Genomic DNA, 21,019 nt, shown 5'->3' with positions numbered 1-21,019 from the left:
ACCTCACACATAAATGCCCTGTACCAAGTCTTTGTCTTAAGGTCTGCCTTGGGGGAACCCAAATTAAGAACAGGTCCCAAAGAAAGTCATTTCTCAGGATATATTTACTTAAGGCAGATCACACTCCTTTTTTTATAGCTCTGTCTTGTTTGGCATGTTTTGTGTCCTGACACCCAGCAACTATTTGGTAAATAAATGATATATTTTGAGAAAAATTTTAGTATTTAAATTCAAGAGAAGGAAGCTCTATCATTATTTCTCGCTACAGCTAATGAGACTAATTTGCTATTTACATTGCTATTAGGTTCAAGTTTGGGATACACATGCACAAAAGCTTGAACTTCTTTTGGAAAATATAGCCTCAGAATTTTAACTTGTGAAAATGAGCCATAAATTGGGTTTATTTATAAAAATGACTTCACACTTTACTTGGTGGGTTTTACTTTGTTGAGGAATCACCCATCTATTGAATGACTGTACTAGCACACAAAGATGCCAAAATATAAACTACCAACTACAGAGTTGTGTATTTTTTTTCAATAATGCAAAAACTTCACACTATGTTACTGAAAAAACAGATGTCCCGGTGCAGAAGTGGAAGAAGAAGTGGAAAAGAGAGAAAAGGCCTTTGCTTTCTTTCAACTTAACAAATGGTTTATTCTTTCCAAATACAGATAGCTAGGCTTGTGTTTGTTTTATGATTTACAGGTACCCTGCCATTTCCAGAAATGATTTGGCAACTGTAGAGTGAACAAGACGATGTTTAAAAAGGTGAACAATAGAGGGCGCCTGGGTGGCTCAGTTGGTTAAGCGACTGCCTTCGGCTCAGGTCATGATCCTGGAGTCCTGGGATCGAGTCCCGTGTCGGGCTCCCTGCTCGGCAGGGAGTCTGCTTTTTCCTCTGACCCTCCTCCCTCTCATGCTCTCTGTCTCTCATTCTCTCTGTCTCAAATAAATAAATAAAATCTTTAAAAAAAAAAAAGGTGAACAATAGAAAGGTATACAAATAATGTGTAAGATTAGGGTTGAAGACTGTATCAGTTAACTCTTGCTGTGATAATGCTGCATAATAAGCCACCTCCAAACTCAGTGACTTAAAACCATCACTATCTATTCTTACACTGTGTCTATACATTGGCTACAGTAGCTCTGCTTCATTCATGATCATTCCAGGGCTTAGGGTGAAAGGGGGGCACATCTACAAGAAGGAGGTCTTCTCTTGCTGATGACAGAGGCATAGGAAGGCAAGAAGGGACATACCATGCCCATTAAGGTCTTGTTTGGGAATGACGTACCATCACTTCTGCACCCCTTCCATTGACCAAAGAAAGTCATTTGCCAAACTCAACATCAGTGAGGCAAGGAAATACGTGCTGTTTCTGTGAGATTAAGGCAAAGGTGGCTTTTCAAAATACTGCTGGGGTAAGGGAATGAAGAATTGTGACCAAAAATTTATCTACAACAGGGAATATTATCATACTGCTGTCTAATGTCCATTATGTCACCCCAGCCTCTTTCAATTCACCAAATATATTCTCTTTATACTAATTATTCTTTCTGCTTGGAATTACTACCCCCTTATATTTTCCCTTATATCTCCTCACCTTCTATAATGTAAACTCTGTAAGGGCAATTTTTGGGGGTCTATTTTTTTCACTGATGGTGGTTTCTTATCTCTTGGATGCCATCGACTGCTTAAGTATTTGGATTTGTGCATCCAAGAAGTCTTACAGATCAAAACTCATTGTAAATTCTTAATCCTTTTGTCCATATGATAATCTTATTCAGATGTTTCAAACCACAGTAAGCTTAAGTAGTTGAGCAGGGAGATATTGTTTTGGAAGGACAGTAATCTGGATAAAATTTATTCCCAGGCTCTATTTCCCTCCACAATAGACCCTGATTCAATCCTTAAAATATCTTGGGTTTATTGACAACCAAGGCTACATGCTCCAGTGAAATGTCTTAGGATCCTGCAATGTAGCTTGTTAATTGTGCAAGAGTATTCCATGTGGCAAGAATTACTTGTTTCTCTTAGGAAGCTCAGCTTATCCTATGGACTGAGTTAGCATGTCATATCTAGAAGGCAAATATTTACTCATTATAGCATTTATTTCCACAGTTTAAATTCAACACACAAAAGTATTTAAGATTTAAATCTAAGACATTATCTACAATAAGAAAATGTCCTGACATCATAGGATGTTTCAACTAGGAGATATTCTTTAGTTTTCTGTCTTTAAACATTCATTCATTCATTCAATAAACATTTCTAAGTATGCACCATGTGCCAGACACTGTGCCATGCCTCAAAACACAAGGATAAATGCTTCAAGGAGCTTACATACTAATGGGTAGACAGACACATAAACAGATAATTACCATGGAGTATGATCTGTGCTAGAATGAAGATGTATATAGAGTTCCACTGAATCTTCAGATAAATGCAGCTCAAGGTGGAATAAAGGATTCAGGAAGATTTCATAGTAGAGATGAATTGTGAGCCAATTCATGAAAGATGATTAAGACATTTGCACAGCAGGAAAGGGGTTAGAGTGGGGATTGGAGTGAGGGTAGAAGTTTGAATACAAAGGATAGAGTGTATGGATAGTTATAGAAATCTATGAAAATAGCAAGTTTGGGGGAACTATAAATCATTCCCCAAACTTACCATCTCAGAGAGATAATAGCTGACCATAGTTTTTATGGTTAAGCAACAGCTTTATTGAAATATAATTAACCATAATATACTACCTTAAAATTCATCCTTTTGAAGTGTACAGTTCAGTGGTTTTTAGTGTATTTACAGAGGTTAGTATATTCATGCAGCAACCTACACCTAGTATCTAATTTCAGAACATTTTTATCACCCCAAAAAGAAGTCTTACACCCATTAGCAGTCACACTCCATTCCCCCCAGCCCTTAACCCCTGGAAGCTACTAATCTACTTTGTTTCTATGAATTTGTGCATTATAGATATTTATGGTATCATACAATATGTGGCATTTTGTGACTGGCTTGTTTGACTTAGCATAATGTTTTCAAGGTTCATCCATGTTGTTGAACATGTCACTCCTTCTATATTGCTGAATAATATTCCATCATATGGCTATACCTCTTTGTTTATCCATTTAACGGTTGGTGGACATTTGTATTGTTTCCACTTTTGAGCTATAATGAATAATGCTGCTAGGAACATTTGTGTATAGGTTTTTGTGTGTATGTATGTTTTCATTTCTCTTAGATATACACCTAGGAGTGTAACTGCTGGATCATATGGCTTAACATTAACATAATCGTAGGTTTAACATTTGGAGAAATTGCTAAACTGTCTTCCAAAGTGGATGCGCTATTAACAATTCCACCAGCAAATGTACGAGAGATCCAATTTTTCCACATCCTTTTCAGTATTTGTTATTGTTTGTCTTTTTTATTTCAGCCATCCTAATGGAGTTGAAGTGATAGCTCATTGTAATTTTGATTTGCATTTCCCTAATGACTAGTGATCTTGAGCATATTTCCATGTGCTTTTTGGCTATCTGTATGGCTTCTTTGGATAAATGTTTATGTAAGTCCTTTGCTCATTTTAAAACTGAGATGTCTTCTTGTTGTTGTTAGAGTTCTTTATATAGAGAGAGTTTTGTAGAGAGATCTCTCTCTCTCTTTCTCTCTCTAAATGTCATTAGAGTTCTTTATATATGCTAGATGCAGTCCTTTTTTGAATAGGTGATTTAGAAGATTTTTCTCCCATTCTGTGGGTTGTCTTTTCACTTTCATTTGTTTATTTTTAAGCTTCAAATAAATGTTTTTATTTTTCAAAATAATCATATTTAAGAACCATACATTTATGCCAAAGATGATACAGTACTCAAAAAATTATTATGAGACTCTAATTTTCTTCTTTCCTGAACAAGTTATGAATCACAGTAGAAAAATCACTCAATTCTTTATTATATCACGATGTTTTTGACTCAAGACTATGTTGTTCAGTCCAATCATTATATAATTCATTAAATAGAATAAGAGGTATCAGTTACTACTTTTGTCAGATACTATACATATCTAAGTTATTCAAATTTTATTTTTTCCCACTTTTTTGATAGTGTCCTCTAAAACAGAGAAGTTTTTAAAAATTTTGATGGAATCCAATTTATCTATTTTGAATTGCTTATGCTGTCAATGTTATATCTAAGAAACCACTGCCTGATTAAAGTACATAAAGATTTATTCCTATGGTTTCTTCTAAGAGTTTTGTAGTTTTAGATTTTACATGGTCTATGATCTGTTTTGAGTTAATTTTTATATACATTGTGAGGTAGGGGTCCAACTTCATTCTTTTGCATGCAGGTATTCAGTTGTTCCTGCACCATTTGTTGATAAGATTATTTTTTCTCCATTACTATGGCTGGCACCCTTGTTGAAAACCAATTGATCGTATATGTCAAGGTTTATTTCTGTATTCTCAATTCTATTTCATTGGTCTATACGTTTACCTGTATGCCAATACCCACCACATTTTCTTCTGATTTTTAAAAATAGAGAAATACATTCCACTGCTGCCTTTAATAAGCTATTCAAGAGGAAAAAAAGACCCAAGGGTCAAAAAAATTAATCAATTATTTTTCTATCTGAATTTAATAACTGAAAATCATTTTCAGAGTTGAAATAACAGATCATCATATTCTATTTAAAAAGTACTTTTATGCTGATGGATCTTTTTCCTTACCCACAAAAATTTCCTGGAAGTTATATTTTTAGAATCACATTATAAATTCCTGCCTTTTATGTGCATTTATTGAGGACCTACCCTTTGTAAGGATAGGTAATCTAAATGCTTCAGAAATTAATTTCTAAGGTTAATAACCCTGTCTGTAACTGTATATATGAATGTATGCGTAGTGTATTCATTTTCCACATCAATATTTTATGTATTTTACCTTACGTCTGCCATTTACTGGCTGTGTACCCTTGGGAAAGTTACATAATTTCTTTGACTCCTAGTTTCCTAATACCAAGAGTATACTCTCATTGAGTTCTTATAAATATTAAATGAGAAATATTAAATTCATGTACCTCTGAAACAAATAATGCAATATATGTTAAGAAAAAAAAAAGAAGAAGATAGCAGGAGGGGAAGAATGAAGGGGGTGAAATCGGAGGGGGAGACGAACCATGAGAGACTATGGACTCTGAAAAACTGAAAAACAAACTGAGGGTTCTAGAGGGGAGCAGGGTGGGAGGATGGGTTAGCCTGGTGATGGGTATTAAAGAGGGCCCGTTCTGCATGGAGCACTGGGTGTTATGCACAAACAATGAATCATGGAACATTACATCTAAAATGAATGATGTAATGTATGGTGATTAACATAACAATAAAAAAATTAAAAAAAGAAACACATGTAAAGATTTTAGTAGAGCATCTGATACACAGAAGAATTTAAAAAGCTTAGACTAATAAACCATTATTAGGTATAACATCCTATACTGGAACAATAAGGAAAGTACTGAGATTCTTCATATTATCTCAGAACCTACTTAAAAAAAAAAAAGCCTTAGCCATTAGTATTAGTAGGAAATGTTCAAAAGTATCTGCTGACAAAATGTAATTTTCAGGTGTTAAAGTGAGAAACTGGAAAAGGACAATAAGTAATTCTTAGAGATAGTTCACCAAAAAATTGTTAATTTTTCCTCCTAGCTATAACTTGGTTCCATACTCACATGAAAAAGCAGAAAAAAGGGTTGGCAGAAATTCAGTTAATTTCTGATTTAGTCATTATTTGCTGACTTCTTCCAAGGCTGTTCATTTCATCTTTCTATTAAAAAGATGGCTTTCTAAGCAATTTAACAGGGTAAAAAAACTAAAATACGTGGGCAAAAAGCATGGTGGATAAAATATTTGACAGCACACGTCCAAATGTGTTGTACTTGAATTTCAGCTCTAATTTACTGATAAATAAAAGTTTTCTAGTGTTTCATTTTTCCCACTAGTTATAATATAATTTTATTTCTTAAAGTAGTTTCCTAATATGGATATTTTCTAAGGGAAGACCATAGTAGACATCAGCTGCATTTTGGTTGTCAAGCACTCATTTTTCCTTCTTTTGCTAATAGCACCTTGATTTCCTTTTGGGGAATCACATCTTTTGGGGGATTGTCCTTCTTCTACAGAAGGGACATTCCCAAGCCAAGAGGTAATATATATGACTCAACTTAGACCAACTAGATTATTTTTCTGGATTTTGGGCCTTGAATGACATGATGTAAGGATGGAATGAAGGGCTGAATTGAATCATGCCTATAGCAATACATGGACTGAACTATGAATTAAAGCCATTCCTTCATTTTTACTGTATATGTGCCTTGAACTGCCCCATTTCCTGTATTTTTTAAGCCCGGTTCCTGAGTGTTCCCTTTCTTTTCTATGTCCTTTCAATAAATGACTTCACTTTTGTTACTCAAAGGCAGTTTCTGTTACCTGCAATTTCAAGAACTCTCAGTGATACAAAGTCTGCCTCCAGCCCTGCCCATTCCCAGACCCTCCAAAAGAAGTAGGCTCCACAAGTGAGTTTTCCATAAGTATTTGTTGACTTTTTTAATCTCCCCCAAAGGCTCACCCTTAAGTTCCCTTGAAATTCTCCTATTCCTTTTAAGTTCCAGAATCTCTTAAAGTGTTCCAGAACTCTCCTTCAAAGGATTTATTAAGACCTTGTAGGATAGGAGAAAGTGACATTTGATAATGATAGAGAAAATCACAAAATCCTTCTTCCGCTTCCATCCTTCAGTTCTTCAATAAATATCTATTGAGGACCGGCCATGCCCTGTCCTAGATGCTAGAAATACAAAAATGACTAGGACAGAGTCTTGTTCCTTAGACAGCCTGGAGTCTACTAGGGGAGATAAAGCCCACAGAAATAACAGTAATGCTATAGAGACTGTGATAAGAGCTATAATTGAGGTACAGATCAAGTGCTCAAGGAGCACAAAGGAGGGAAGATTAATTCAGGCTGGAAGGATTGGGGAAGATTTCAGGGGAGGAGATGAAATTTCAAGCTAACCAATCCTCCTGTAAGTGCCCAGTGGCCAATTATCTCCATGAAATGGAGTTTGCAAAATTAAGCCTGACCTATAGAAGTTAATTTATTTTCTCTTAGCATGGCATATTACAGTTTCCAAGGTTTATGTCTTCTTGGGCAATGTACTAAATTGCTTAGGACAGGACGGAGAAAATATGGATGTCAAACCTTGCTGGTCTGTGTCTAATATGTCTGGGGTCTGGTGTTTGCATCTTTTTAGTCAGTGGGACTAAATGACAACTGACCATGGCCTATATTGGGGCCACTGTGCTTCTTAGCAAGCTTTAAATATGGTTTAAAATTAACTACCAGCTCCTAGGAGCTGCTTAGGCTTATTTTCTTTAAATGGAGACAGTAGCAAGGATAGAACCTGCAAGTTGTTTTCAGCTGCCTTGAAAAAGATACTCATTTCATATTCTTTTATGTCCACATCTTCCTTTTTTCCTGCCCACATAGTGAAGCCAAATTTTTTCTTCATTTTAGCAGAGAAAGGGTGCTCTGAATTAATCTAGGACGGACAATCAGTCTGACAGAACAGGCTTGAAAAACTTATTACTGCTCGTGGCAATACTTACAGGGATTTTGCATGAAATGTTCCTTTCATGCTGGTAACCTCTAAGATGTGAGGGAGCAGCATTATTTGGAACACAAAATGTTGTGTACCTAGGTGACAATGAATTCATCTCTCCCGCCAGAGAGAATATAATTGAAAGAGGAAAAGCCACTTATTTTTTAAAAGTTCCATTTTTTTGTTTTGTTTTGTTTTTTTAAGAGAGTGGTTTAATTTGATCAAATAAGTTGCCCAATGACCCCTCCGCCTGCCTACAAAATTCACATTCTGGACAGTGTTTACATTAGTCTTCCATTGGGCAAGACAAAAGAGAAAGAATGGAAGGTCACTGCTTCTCATTGACCTGAGGAGAAAGACATTGGAAATCCTTGGTTTACTGAACCCTGCTGTGTGTGCACACACTAGCGAGGAACCTAGAGGGGCTCACATTCCCAGAAGCTCCTTGGGAATGACATAACACTCCTATAGAAATAGGCAGAAAAAGGAAAGAAGGCTTCATTAGGAATTCTAATGCTGCCCTATTTTTCCAATATCAGTGTCCCGAATTTTCTGCTTAGTTCTGTGATCCCTCAGAATGTCCTAAAGACCTTTGTCACTATTCCCAGTGCTCACTGGGGAAAAGGCTACTTTTGAAGTTTATCTGATAGGGCACAGGAGATTGCTTGGGCCCAATGAGTGCATACAGATTTGCTATTATGGGTTGGACTGGGTCCTCCAAAAGTATATATGTTGGAGTCCTAACTGCCAGTACCTCAGAATGTGACCTTATTTGGAAACTAGTTAAGATGAGGTCATCCTGGAGTAGGGTGGGCCCCTAATCCAACATGGCCTGGTGTCCTTATAAGAAGATGACCACATGAAAACAGAGACACCCAGGGAGAACACCGCAGGATGAGGGAAGTAGAGGCTGGAGTGAGGCAGCCGAAAGCCAAGGAATGCCGAAGACTGCCAGCAACCATCAGGAACTAGGAAGAGGCAAGGAATGATTCCCCTGCAGTTTTCAGAGGGAGCGTGGTCCTGTTGGATCTCAGAGGCCTAGGCTCCAGATTATCCAGAAGATAATAAACTTCTGTTGTTTGAATCCACTCAGTGTGTGGGATTTTGTTACAGCAGCTCTGGGAAACTAATACATTTGCTTATCACTCTCCTATCCTGTGCTTTGTTGATACCTGTGACATAGACATGCAGGTTCATGGACCCCTGTATACCTGCCTCCTCCTCACCATTAGGCTCGGGGCTCCCTAGAACTATGTGCATGTCCTAAGTTAGCCATATGCTTTCCTACCTCCATGAATGTGTTTCCTTTCTGGCACAGCCAGGACCCAGGATTCCTGGCTTGCTCATCATTCAAAGTCAGCTTTGACTCCCCTTGAGAGCAAGTGTGAATTAGTGTGAGTGAGAATAACCTTGTCCTCCCAAGTGGTTTCTTTGTACCAGCCTTTGCTTGCCATTGAGGTAGCTCACTGCATGTCTAATTTCTCTCCATATTATTACTTTAAAAGTAGAGACTCTGTTTGGTTCATTTTGTATCTCTGAAAGGCTTGCTTCTCAAATTATGGTCCTCAAACTAGGGGCATCGGATCAAAGAATCTCAGTCCCCATCCCAGACCTCTTGCATCAGAATCTTCATTGTAACAAACTCCAGTGAGAATATGCACATGGTAAAATTTGAGAAACACTCTCCTAGAGGACCTTGGGATACCAGCTACTGTTAATTGAATGCATGCTTCCCTTCCTTCTGCTGTATTGCTGAGCATTAGTCATCTGAACAATTCTATTAACGATTCGGAGAGGTAGGTATTATTATTCCCCATTATATACATGAGAAAATTAGAGAGAAGGTGGACTGGAAATTGTGGGGAGATCTCCTACCTCTCCTCCCGGTTGAACACAACTCCTGTGACTTGACCTACCTAGTGGTTTTTCAGTCAACAATCATAACTCTCCTGGGGAACATCTGAGCATCTGTCACAGAGACAGGCCTCTTTTTGCTATTTCAACACTAGTTGATGAACTCATGTCTCTCCAAACACTACATCAAAAAAGCGTTCCATGGAAACACTTAATTTGGGAAATGCTACAAATTACACAGCCCTCTTGAATATTAATAGTACAGAGTCACCATTAAAGGCTTTATTACCTGACCTCAGTAAATATACCTACTTAACTGTTTAACTCCATTTTCCCAAAAGTTTATTTGGCTCCAAATTGAGGTTGTGTAACATCCATTAACATTCTGTGAAACACACTTTGGTTTAAAATGAGATGTTAATGACAAAGGGAGATCAAGTGGGAGACTCCATGGATTTTTTTTTTTTTTTAATTCAGAGAGAGAGAGAGAGAGGGAGGGTCGGGAGAGGATAATTCTCTCCTGCTGTTAGCTTCCAAGTGGATGTTTTCTCAAAATCAAAATCAGATATTAGCATGTAGGAAGGGAGCTAGGGACCAGCAAGAGCTTCTGAACCACTGGGAAGGGTGGTTCATTTCTCTATGCATTATTTAATATCATAAAGCCCTCCCCAGAATCTTCTCTTCCAGGCTGTAACTCAAGACAAAGACCTTTGACAAAATTAAAGTAGGATGTTAACTCTGAAGTGCATTGGGAAGATAGAGTGCCACATTAAATCATATTAACTTTTAAAAATGGACACTGAGGTCATGAGCTTCACACATGGGGGGCACAATACTGCAAAGTAGCAGGATACTGCCATGCAAAGGACATTGATTACCCATCAGGAGGTTGCTGGGGAGAGGCAGTAGGAAGGCTTATGCACTTGGCTATCAGGGGAAATCTCTTTTTAAGGATACTTTGGCTCTTGAGTTGAAGGACTGCATCAAGAGCCTTTTTGCTTTGGCTGGGCTTTTGATAGTTCCGAGGGTAGATTTATTTGGATTTTTGGTGCTGATAGAGAGCAGGTCTCTATCCACAGTGCTGCTCAGGACTCTGGCAAGCAATACCATCATTCTCTGGAGTTTTGTTTTGTTCTGCAGATTTTATTTATTTATTTATTTGAGAGAGAGAGAACACGAGCGGGGTGAGGGACAGAGGGAGAAGCAGACTCCCCGCTGAGCAGGGAGCCCAATGTGGGGCTTGATCTCGGGACTACGGGATCATGACCTGAGTTGAAGGCAGTTGCTTAACTGACTAAGCCACCCAGATGCCTACTGGAGTTTTTAATTAAGGTCAGGCATCCTTTTAATGCAAATCTAGGGCAGCAGTTGATTGCTGTGTGCTTACAATGGAAATGACAGGATGGGGTTTTCCAGATATTTTTGTTATAGAAAGAAAAAGGATTTGAGATTGGTTGTTTGGAAAGAGAAATACCTTCCTGAAGCTCCTCTCTGTGAGGACATGGACACAATACATGAAAGCAAGCAAATAGGAAGTGTTACATAAGTTTTCCAGTAAAGCCCACAGATTTTTTTTCATAGTGCCCTGTGATCTCATTTTCCCAAATTATTTGCAGCTACTATTCTGCCTGGCTTTACTCCAGTGTCCCCTCTGTCTGGAATGCCTTGGCTCCCATTTCTGCCAATTGAAATCACCCATTTTTTTCAAGGTCCTGTCAAACTTGTACTTTTTTGAGAAGGATTTCCTGATTGCCTCTGGAGAAACAAATGCTGGCAATGAGTCTGAATCATATTCTGAAAGGAATGGGCATTTCTGGAACATGCTATTGAACTCTAGGAAGTAACATCATTGGTTAAGTGAAGATCTGAGGAAAGATTCCTTTGGACTTCTAATTAGAACATCCTACTTGGTTCACGACCAAACCCTGCAGTCAAGCAGTGTTGTCTCCAAGAGAAGGTTAGCATTTTATGGGACCTAAAGGGTAGAATGCTGACCACTCTGTCTAGTTCACTCAACTCTGAACCCCTTTGGGACAGCACCTGGCACAAGGCAGACATGCCTTAACCCTCTGTGGAATGAAGGAATGAAGTGTATATTGCTTCTGCTTTCCAGATTGTGTATCTTTGTTTGGGACCTGGATAATCTGGTGCCCCTGATCCTGCTACCCACCCCCACCCTGCCAGAGCAGGCAGGGAAGGGAACTATCAGCAGTGAAGGTGCCTGCTCTTGCATTCTCCTTCCAAAGCATTGGTTCTCAGTTGGGACTGTCCACAAGAACCAGCTAGGGAGCAATATACTGACATGGCCTGGGCCTCACCTGCAGAGATTCGGGCTTAATTATTCTGGGTTAAGGCTCAATTATCTGGGGTTTCAAAAGCTCCAAAGTGATTCTAATGTGCACCAGGCTGAGAACCACTACTTGAAGGGAAGCAAGCATTTTCACATCCACTTTTATAGAAGGAAAAATCAAGAGTTTCAGCTCTCTGGGATTGCATGAAAACTAGTATTTTGATGTGATGTAGCTACATGGGTTAGGAATATATTGGAGTTGAGATTCTCTGTGCCAGGAATAGAGTATTAAACAAGACAGTATGGAAAGTGCTATGAAACAAACAAGGATGCTGTCATAGTAAGTGACTGCTGAGGAGGTGTATGTGTGTGGGTAGATGAAGGGGTGGCATGAACAGGGGGTGAGGGAGGGCAACCTCATCACAGAGGTCACGCTCTCGCTAAGAGGGGTTGTTTGAACTGAGATGTGAAAGACAAAACAGAACTGGCCAAGCAAAAATCTAGGAAAAATGTTCAGATCAGAGGGAATGGCAAGTGCAAAGGCCCTGAGGCAGTAGTGTATTGGAGGAATTGTGAGCCAGAGAAGAATGGTGAGAAATGAGTTCAGAGCTGTTAATCTGATTAATTCCCTATTTATTTCCTAGCAAATGAGGTCATTTTTTCTTTATAAAAATTAACCTTCTTCTTAAAGTCTCTATAATCATATGCTACTCTCCAGATATGTTCTGCAAAACTGGGATGTCCTTCACCCTTTCTGGTTTACCAACCATAGTCCACATTCTCTATGTCCTTCAAGGTCCTATTCAATTGCCACCAACTTTAGAAAGCCCTCCATGATCATTCCTGATGGAAGCAATCTCTCTCCTCTTTAAGCCACCACAGCCCATTACCTTCACCCTTCTAATGGATGGTAGCTCTTTGTCTCATCTATCTTTCTCAGCCTGTTGTCTTTCCCCTACTACCTGCCCCATGCTAGGATCTAACCCCAGTTTTGATTTATCTGGTAGTCCCTTGCTCTTAGCTCAGGGCTAGCCTTGCATTATGCAGGGCTCAAGCAATATTTATGGAAGAGTTACTTATGTGCATTCAATTCCTTTCAACAAGAATAATGACAATCCAAAAAACCTAAGCACACACAGTAATTAAAGCAACAAAGAAAACTGTATTGGCTCTCTGCCTCTGAGTGTATTGTTGACTTGTAGACAATAGTTTCTGATCATTCACCTTTGGAAGAACATATTACAATTCAAATGAAAAATGTCAACCCAGGCGGTTTTGGGAAAGCCAACTCATTTGTTGACTAAAAATGATCCACATAGCCAGAAATGAAGACCACAAGAAAATGAAATGCCATCATCTTAACTCACTTAAACAGACACTTGCAAGTAGTATAGAAGAGAACAGAAGGCAGAAAGATGAGAAAAAGAGAATAAATAAAAAGCACTGTGGATTCACTTGCCACGATCAGTGGTGTGTGACAGTGAACTATCGGTGGCCAGCCTGACTTCCACACCTGTGGATTCTTCCAACAAGATTCCCTTCATGGCCAGGGACCCTATTATTTGATACTACTTGATTGCCAAAACCAATCTTATTTAATCCTACCACTGCCCTGAAGAATGGTCAGCATCATCTCATTTTTACAAACATTGAGACTGACCTGCTGTTCTGGAGGTACCATGGCCTTGTGCATGAGGGAATGAGTTTTGGGGCTAAGACCCTGGACTCTGTTTCCAGCTCCACCCACTTGCTGTGTGATCCTGAGCAACATCTAATGATATTATTATTATTATTATTTCTTCTTCACAATGTTGGGAGGGTGGGCCAAGTCCACATATGTAAAACACTAAGGACACTACCACATATACAGTCAGCATTCGGTACATGTTAACTTATTACATAATGTGCCCAAGGCTGGCAGGTGCTAAGGCAATGATTGGAGTTTAGGTGTGTGTGAGGGAAAATACTAGTCAGCAATGGTCTTATGCAAACGGAGTTAGCAATGCCCTTAGAAGTAGGAGAAATCACCCTAATTTTGCTCCCATATAACTTGAGTGTAACTGAATGATCAGACCATTTTCTTAGTACCCTTTCTTTCTTGCTTGTCCAAGTTAGAGCCATTTGTGCTCACTTCAGCAGCATATATACTAAAATGGGAAGGATACAGAGAGGATTAGCATGGCCCTCGAGCAAGGATGACATACAAGTTAGAACCCTTCGTTGAATAAGCAGGGCTGGAACGCTATTAGAGCCCTCCATAGACAAGGCTGTATGTGCAAGGTGAAATGTGTCCATTCCCTCCTCTGGATATTTGGAATCAAGAATTCAGAGATTTCAAGGTTTGGTGGGGGAATCATAGACATTTTAGTATATTACAGATGAGCTCACATGTGCCAAGCAAAGGGTGAAGGTATGTCTTCTGCTAAGCTTCCATTCACCCACACTCCCTTGCTCCATGTATCTCCTATAGAGAAGGGGGATGGACTTAGAGGGACAGAACATGATTCTGTGAGTTCCCTCTAATCTGGGACTTCGATATTGACACAATGTATGCCACGTGATCCACTGAATCTCCCAAGATTCTGAAAGACCCTGGGACCACTGCTGTACTTGTGAAATCAGAGGAAGTAGGAGTCATTTTTGTGAGGTTTGTACCCCACTCCCATGAAATCATTCCTTTCAGTACATGCACTTATTGTCACATTTGCCACACTGCGCCGTACTTATTTATTTCTTGATTTGTCTTTCTTTCTATGTTATGAGTGCTCAAGGGCATAGAATGTATCCAGCATATGGTAATGATTAGAATCTCCAGCTCAGAAGTCAGGTATATCCATCTGCAGCCCCAAGATGGCCATAACCTCTCCTTTCTGACTTTGTTCAGATAAATCAAAGTATGGCCTACAATCTTTATGTTTGGGGGCAGTTTTCACTTGGTATAGATTGGTGTCCCAGATTGGAAAATGTGACATGAATGTGCATATTTCTATCGAGAATTCAAAGCTTTATTAGATTCTCAAATGGGGAGGGGCATGGTTCTGTAAGAAGTAAAGAAGTTCTGCTGCTAATTGGTTAAAATTGAGTTTAGGAAGGCTCTAGATTGTTCCTAGCACTTTTTATAGTAAAGAAAAAAGGGGATATTATATCCTCGATTTCTATATTAGGAGAATCTGTTCTTATACTCCTTTTATGCGTTTCCAGTACAAATTCACTTAATATAGATTTTATCTGCTTCTTAAAATATCTTTTCCTCCATGATCATACATTGAGATATAATTTATGTGCCAAGCACCTTATTATAAAGCACTTGAAAGCATATCAGCTCATTTAACCATCATAGTGATTCTCCAAATAAATATTAGTGTCTCTCCATTATAACGAAAAGGAAAATCGGACTTTGAGGTAAGACTGGTTCTAAAGCTGTCCATTTGTGCTTTTACCCCCTATGCCATAGTGACCTCATATTTGTTAGAGTTCTCAGTTTATGGATATGAGCTCAACGAGTCCACTGTTTGGTTTATAGAACATCTGGGTCTAGAGATGTCAGAATTCTACTTCAGAATTCAGTCTAGACACACGTAGGTAGATCCCTCTGAGACCCTCAGGTATTTTCCCTTTGAGTCAGAATGTTAACTTCCCTGAACAAATAGGTCTTGCTTTTATAAACAGATTTTGCAAGGGAGCTTAAATGACATCCCATAGATAATATATATTATATTGTTAGGTAAAAAGAGAAGAATATTTGAATACATTAAGGATTCTAATGAAAACATGAATCACATGTAAAACAAGAGAAAAGTTGCTTTCTAACAACACTTGGAAAGGCAAATGTATACCAAACTGATATTAAAAAAAGAAAGAAAAAAATTGAGAGAAGATAAATAGAACTAAGTTAGATGCAGACTAATCATGGTTTTTGGAACTCTGCTCTGACATATTAAACTGCAAAACTGAGTGCTAGAAGGGAGTTTTAGAAGGGAGGAAAGGTCATGGTCTTTGACATTTCCAAAATATATGTAACCAGAAAAAAAACTAATCCCGTGTTTGTTGTCCAAGGTAAGCAAAGACTGGGAAAGAGCTTCTTTGACATGGAGTGTTCTCTTCTAACCCAAACCAAGACAACAGCATGAGTTAGTTCAATTTTGGGTGGGTGTTTTCCTGTATACCTAATACTCACTAAAATTTCATGTCTTTAAACAGCAAATCTAACTTCAGAAATTTTTGTTGAAGAAATAATTATTTAAAAAAAACTATCATGGCTATGCATAAAGGATGTTGATTGCAGCATTGTTTATACTAGTACAATTAATTGTTGGACTAATTGTTGATTGGAACCCAAATACTTGTTCATAGGGGACTAGTTAGATCTGTATAAAGGGGGGCTCTATGGTCATGTTGATGTAAAAAAAATTAATTTAAATGTCCACAATGCATTAAGCTTAATATGTAAGTTAGAAAAAATGTTCAGTTTGACCCTTTTTGTGTGTAAAAATAAATTAATATCAATATAACAGACTCATACACACATACGTACATATAAAATTTGTAAGGTGAAAACACACATGATATGTCTTTTTATCTGTGTGCTTTTCTGAATTATCCAAATTCTCTACAACAAGTTTCTGTTGGTTTGGTAATAAAAACAGAAATCATTAAAAAAAAAAATCAAAGACGTTGATCATTCACAATACGTATTACCATGTCCTAACCATCTCTATTCCTTTACACAGGGCAAAAGGACACAGATATGCCTCAATTTCCATTAACAGGCAACTTAGGGAAAAGAACATAACTATATTATAATTTTTCCATTTAAGAAAAGACTGTTTTCATTATTCATACCCAGATGCCTAGCACAAGGAAAAGAAGAGAGAAGCTGATGATATTGATGTCAGTCTTCCAGATAATAATTATAACTATCCCATTTAGCACTGGAGTAACACCTAGGGCCTTCAAAGCTGTCTCTGAAATTATCTAATTAAGCAAAGTGAGGAGGACAATGACAAGAGTGGAAGATTTAATGTGAGAAGCACAAGGGGGCCTCTGGATACTGAGGAGAGGAAATCAACCAAGGGGTAGTAACGAGAGGGGCCAAATGAGACATTCAGTGCAAGGAAATACCATAATAAGCTCATAGAGGTTTTGAGGGCTGAAAGCAAAAATCACAAATCAAAAAAAAGAAGGGGGGGCAAAAGAATGATAAAATTAGTAGAAATGGAGGAAGGGAAAGCTGCTCAAAATTTTTACAAAACCATATTGCTTCTAGAACCCCACATCATTAATCCACTTAATTATGCTTTGTAGATATTTGAATGAAGAACAATTCCTGTGGCCCTGGGACTCACATAATTCCACAAGCCTTAAACATGGGGCCTGCCAATCAGAATTACCGATGACATTTATCTCTGTGACAGAGGGAAAACATTAAACATACATCACAGACTCACATTCTTGGGGGAAGCCATAGAAGACAGCCAGCCCCTGCCCTGTGATCAAATTTAAATGCAGTGAGAAAACAAGCACATCTGAGGCTATCAAAAGGGCAAGTCTTAGGCATCCTAAGAGCAGAAGGTTATTCATCAGGAACTCAGGGAAAATGCTTAGGGGGAAAAAAAAAAAGCTTATTTGGAACCCGGTTGATCCAGTTCTTGTGAACACTGGTTTACTTCTTCACTTGATTACTGGCTCCAAATGGCCTCCTCCTACAACATATATTAATTATTCCAACTTATGAAGATGTGTGAGCTGTTCCCTTGAAGTTCTTTCCAGGTTAGAAGGAGAGTGGTATTTGCAATAAGCCACGATGAGGGGAGGGATCCAGAAATGGGAGTGGTAGGAACCAAGGCCATTTATGCGCTGGGAAGTTGAAAGCCAAAATAGGTACACTTCAGTAGGCGTAAGATGTAGAAATTTTTTAGAGTTGCTCCATTTTCCGTGACTTCCTATGACTTACTCTGTCTCCTTCAACAGGTTTAAAAGTGTGCAGTGATACCTGCCCATCCTGTAGACAGGCATCTCAACATCTTTCTTTTTTTTTTCTCCTTACCAAAACATGCAGACCTGCAGTTAAAATACAGCTGCCCATTACCAAGTGTAAGCTTCCTGGCCCCAAATTCACACATGTCAGAAGGCAGATGAGAAAAAATGCAAGGCAGTAAACATAGACCTGTGTACTTTGATCATACCTGCAGGCACAGAGCCTTATTGCCTTTTTTTTTTTTTTTTTTTTTTTTTGGTGCTATACTGATCAAAAAGTATCAGATTCCTAGCTCTCTGCTTGGAATATTGCTCACTGCATTTCTGATATCTGACTTGAAACAGTAGTTGTGGGCTGGCCAGCTTGCATCACTGTAGTGGACACCAAGAACTTTAGGAGCATTTTCACCTGTGTTTATGAATTAAATATAAAGGGATTCATTTTTGCAAGATGCCCTATGGGGCATTCAAAGGTTCCTCACTTGTCATAATCATGGTCTATTTCATCTGTCCTTCTTTCCTCACTTTCTCCCTGCCCCCCTTTCTTTCCTTCCTCCCCTCCTTGCTTTATTACTTTTTCTTCTTATGCACAACCATTAAAGGTCTTTGATGCTGTGGATCACTGGGGAGAAATATTCTGCCTAAGCCTTCACTTTGCTTTGCCTCTTGTATTCCACTGGATCTGCCTCCCTTCCATATATCCATTGGGAGCTGACTCTGAAGTGTAAACTAATTTTGTCATTTGTTTAGACAAAATGACACTAGAAAATGAAATTCACAAAGTACATTCACAAGAAATAGAAATTAAAACAACTTCTGTATGCTATACAGCTTCATATGATCTGACTTGCCGTGTCTCTGTCTTCCCAGGTGATTGGGAGTTGGTCACAAGCCAAAGGAAGGCATACAGGAGAATCAGTTGCCTTCAAAACCTATGTATTAGTTTCCTAGGGCTGCCATAACAAATTACTATAAATTGGGTGGCTTAGAGCAACTGAAATTTACTCTGTCACAATTCTGGAGGCCAAAAATCAGAAATCAAGGTATCAGCAGGATTGGTTCCTTCTAGAGGCTCTGAGGGAGAATTTCTTCCATCCTTCTCCCCTAGCTTCTGGTGGCTGCCAGAAATTCTTAGCATTCCTTGACTTGTAGTGGCATCATGCCAATCTCTGCCTCTATCTTCACATGGCCTTTCCCCGTGTCTCTGTGTGTTCTCCTTTCCTGTATCTTATAAGGACATTCATCATTGGATTTAGGGCCCACCCTAAATCCAGAATGATCTCATCTCGAGACATTTAATTTCATCAGCAAAGCCCATATTTCCAAATAAGGGCACATTCACAGGTACAGGGGGTTAGGATGTAAACATATTGCGGGAAGGGGGAGGGTACTATTCAACCTACTACATTTGTCCTTGTTCTCTTTCCATCATATTACCAATGTTGAGCAAAAACAAAAGTCCTATAACATGCAGAGAGAATATGGAAGGATACAGTGTTCAGTCTTCTTTGTAAGCAAAGATTGGAAACATACTAAGTGTCCATTAACAGGAGACTTGGTTAAATAAATTTGGTTCATCTACCCAAAGAAATAACATGCAGCTACTAAAAAGAACAAAGTAGGGCCTACATGAACTGAAATGGAAATATCTCCAAAATATTTTGCAAAGATAATTAAGCAGATTATAGAACAAAATACATGTCATTAGCCCATTAAAAAAAAAGACTATAAACAACAAACCCACACAATCCTCCTTTCGAGGAATTTCTCTGTTCTGATGTCAGTAATGTGATTCCAAGAAGGGGGACTGCCAATCAGTCTCTCAATCCCCTTTCTGTGCCATAAGACACAGATACTAGACAATCATAGTATCTGCTAACCACAGTGATGGAATGGAGATTGGGGTGAAAACCAAGATGGCTAGTCAGAAGTCTTCCAAAGATCTTTAAAATTTGGATTTTGAGGAGAAAAAGTCTCTTGCCTGTTAGGCTCTGATTAAGTTTTCTATGACCGCTAGAACAAACTACCACAAGCTTAGTGGCCTAATAGAACACAAAGTTATTATCTGATCATTCTGTAGGTGAGAAGTATGACACAAGTCTCAAGGTGTCAGGTAGGTTGTGTTCCCTTCTGGAGCCTCTTTAGGAGAATCCATGTCCTTGCCTCATCCAGCTAGCTCTTTCTACAGGCCATCCATTTCCTTGGCTCATGGTCCCATTCCTCCATCTTCAAATCCAGCAACAGAAGTTCAAATCTTTCTCACATTACATCTCTCTAATCTTGCTACCATCATTACATCTCCTTCTCTGACTCTAATTCTGCTACCTACATCTTTCACCTTTAAGGACCCCTGTGATTCCTTCAGGTCTACCCAGAAAATCCAGGATAACATCCATGGTTTAAAGTCAGTTGATTAACAATTTTAATTCCATCTGTAATCTTAATTCTCCTTTACCATGTCAGGCAGGATATTTGTAGGTTCAGGGGATGACAATGACATTGGTGGGTGGGCATTATTTTGTCCCAAATCTGGAGTAAATCCAGGTCTGCAGATAGCTATCCTCTCTAACACATGGAGAAAGCCCACTGAGGAGGGAAAAATGAAGCACTGCCAAGAGATAGAGAAATGAGAGAAATTAAAATCACCCTGTTGGAGCTCCTTGATCTGGCCATTCCTGAAACCAATATACCTCACTTCAGTAAGATTATGCAAGTGAAGAGATTCCTCCCATCTGTTTAAAACATTTTTGAATTGCATTTCTCTCAATTACAATTTAAAGAGTTCTAATTACTTGTGTGTGTGTGTATGTTTCATATGTATTTATATATGTCTAGAAACATCTAGAATTGCAGATAATAGAATTGGAGTGGCTGATATGAGGTAGCCTTCATTTTTGACTTAATTGTATTGTATGAATATTGTACAAAGGCATGTATTACTTGTGTAATTTTAAAAGTGAAGAAAAAATAAGAGACTGTTACATTAAAAGTAAGTTCATCCAGGGCTCCAAGGTCCAGCTTAAGGGGCAGAAACCTCATATGTTTCTCTTTCATTTGGTGCTTTTAAATAGTACATGAGTCCATTGGAGAGCTCATAATTACAAGTTGCTTCTTAGGTCCTGATAATATATTTTATCCTTTAAGAAAGCTATTTAGATGGGACTGCAGATGATAAAAGGCCTATGCTCAGAGAGACAAAGAACTTGCTGGCTCATCTCCACAGACCGGACATGTCCCTGTCTGGGTCCGCATGACAG

At 38.6% G+C, this 21,019-nt stretch overlaps 1 protein-coding gene and 1 pseudogene across 1 annotated transcript in view; one reads left to right on the top strand and one right to left on the bottom strand.

Annotated features, from left to right (window-relative positions):
- SYNPR (synaptoporin) overlaps positions 1–21,019 on the bottom strand; it is a 148,692-nt gene that overhangs the window by 65,496 nt on the left and 62,177 nt on the right. The window lies entirely within an intron of this gene.
- Positions 13,910–14,008, top strand: LOC115937396 (U6 spliceosomal RNA; annotated as a pseudogene).

The sequence above is a fragment of the Leptonychotes weddellii genome, chromosome 1, assembly GCF_054177405.1.
Source record: "Leptonychotes weddellii isolate Sample4059 chromosome 1, ASM5417740v2, whole genome shotgun sequence".
Taxonomy (NCBI): Eukaryota; Metazoa; Chordata; class Mammalia; order Carnivora; family Phocidae; genus Leptonychotes; species Leptonychotes weddellii.
This window is presented reverse-complemented; position numbering and strand designations above follow the sequence as displayed.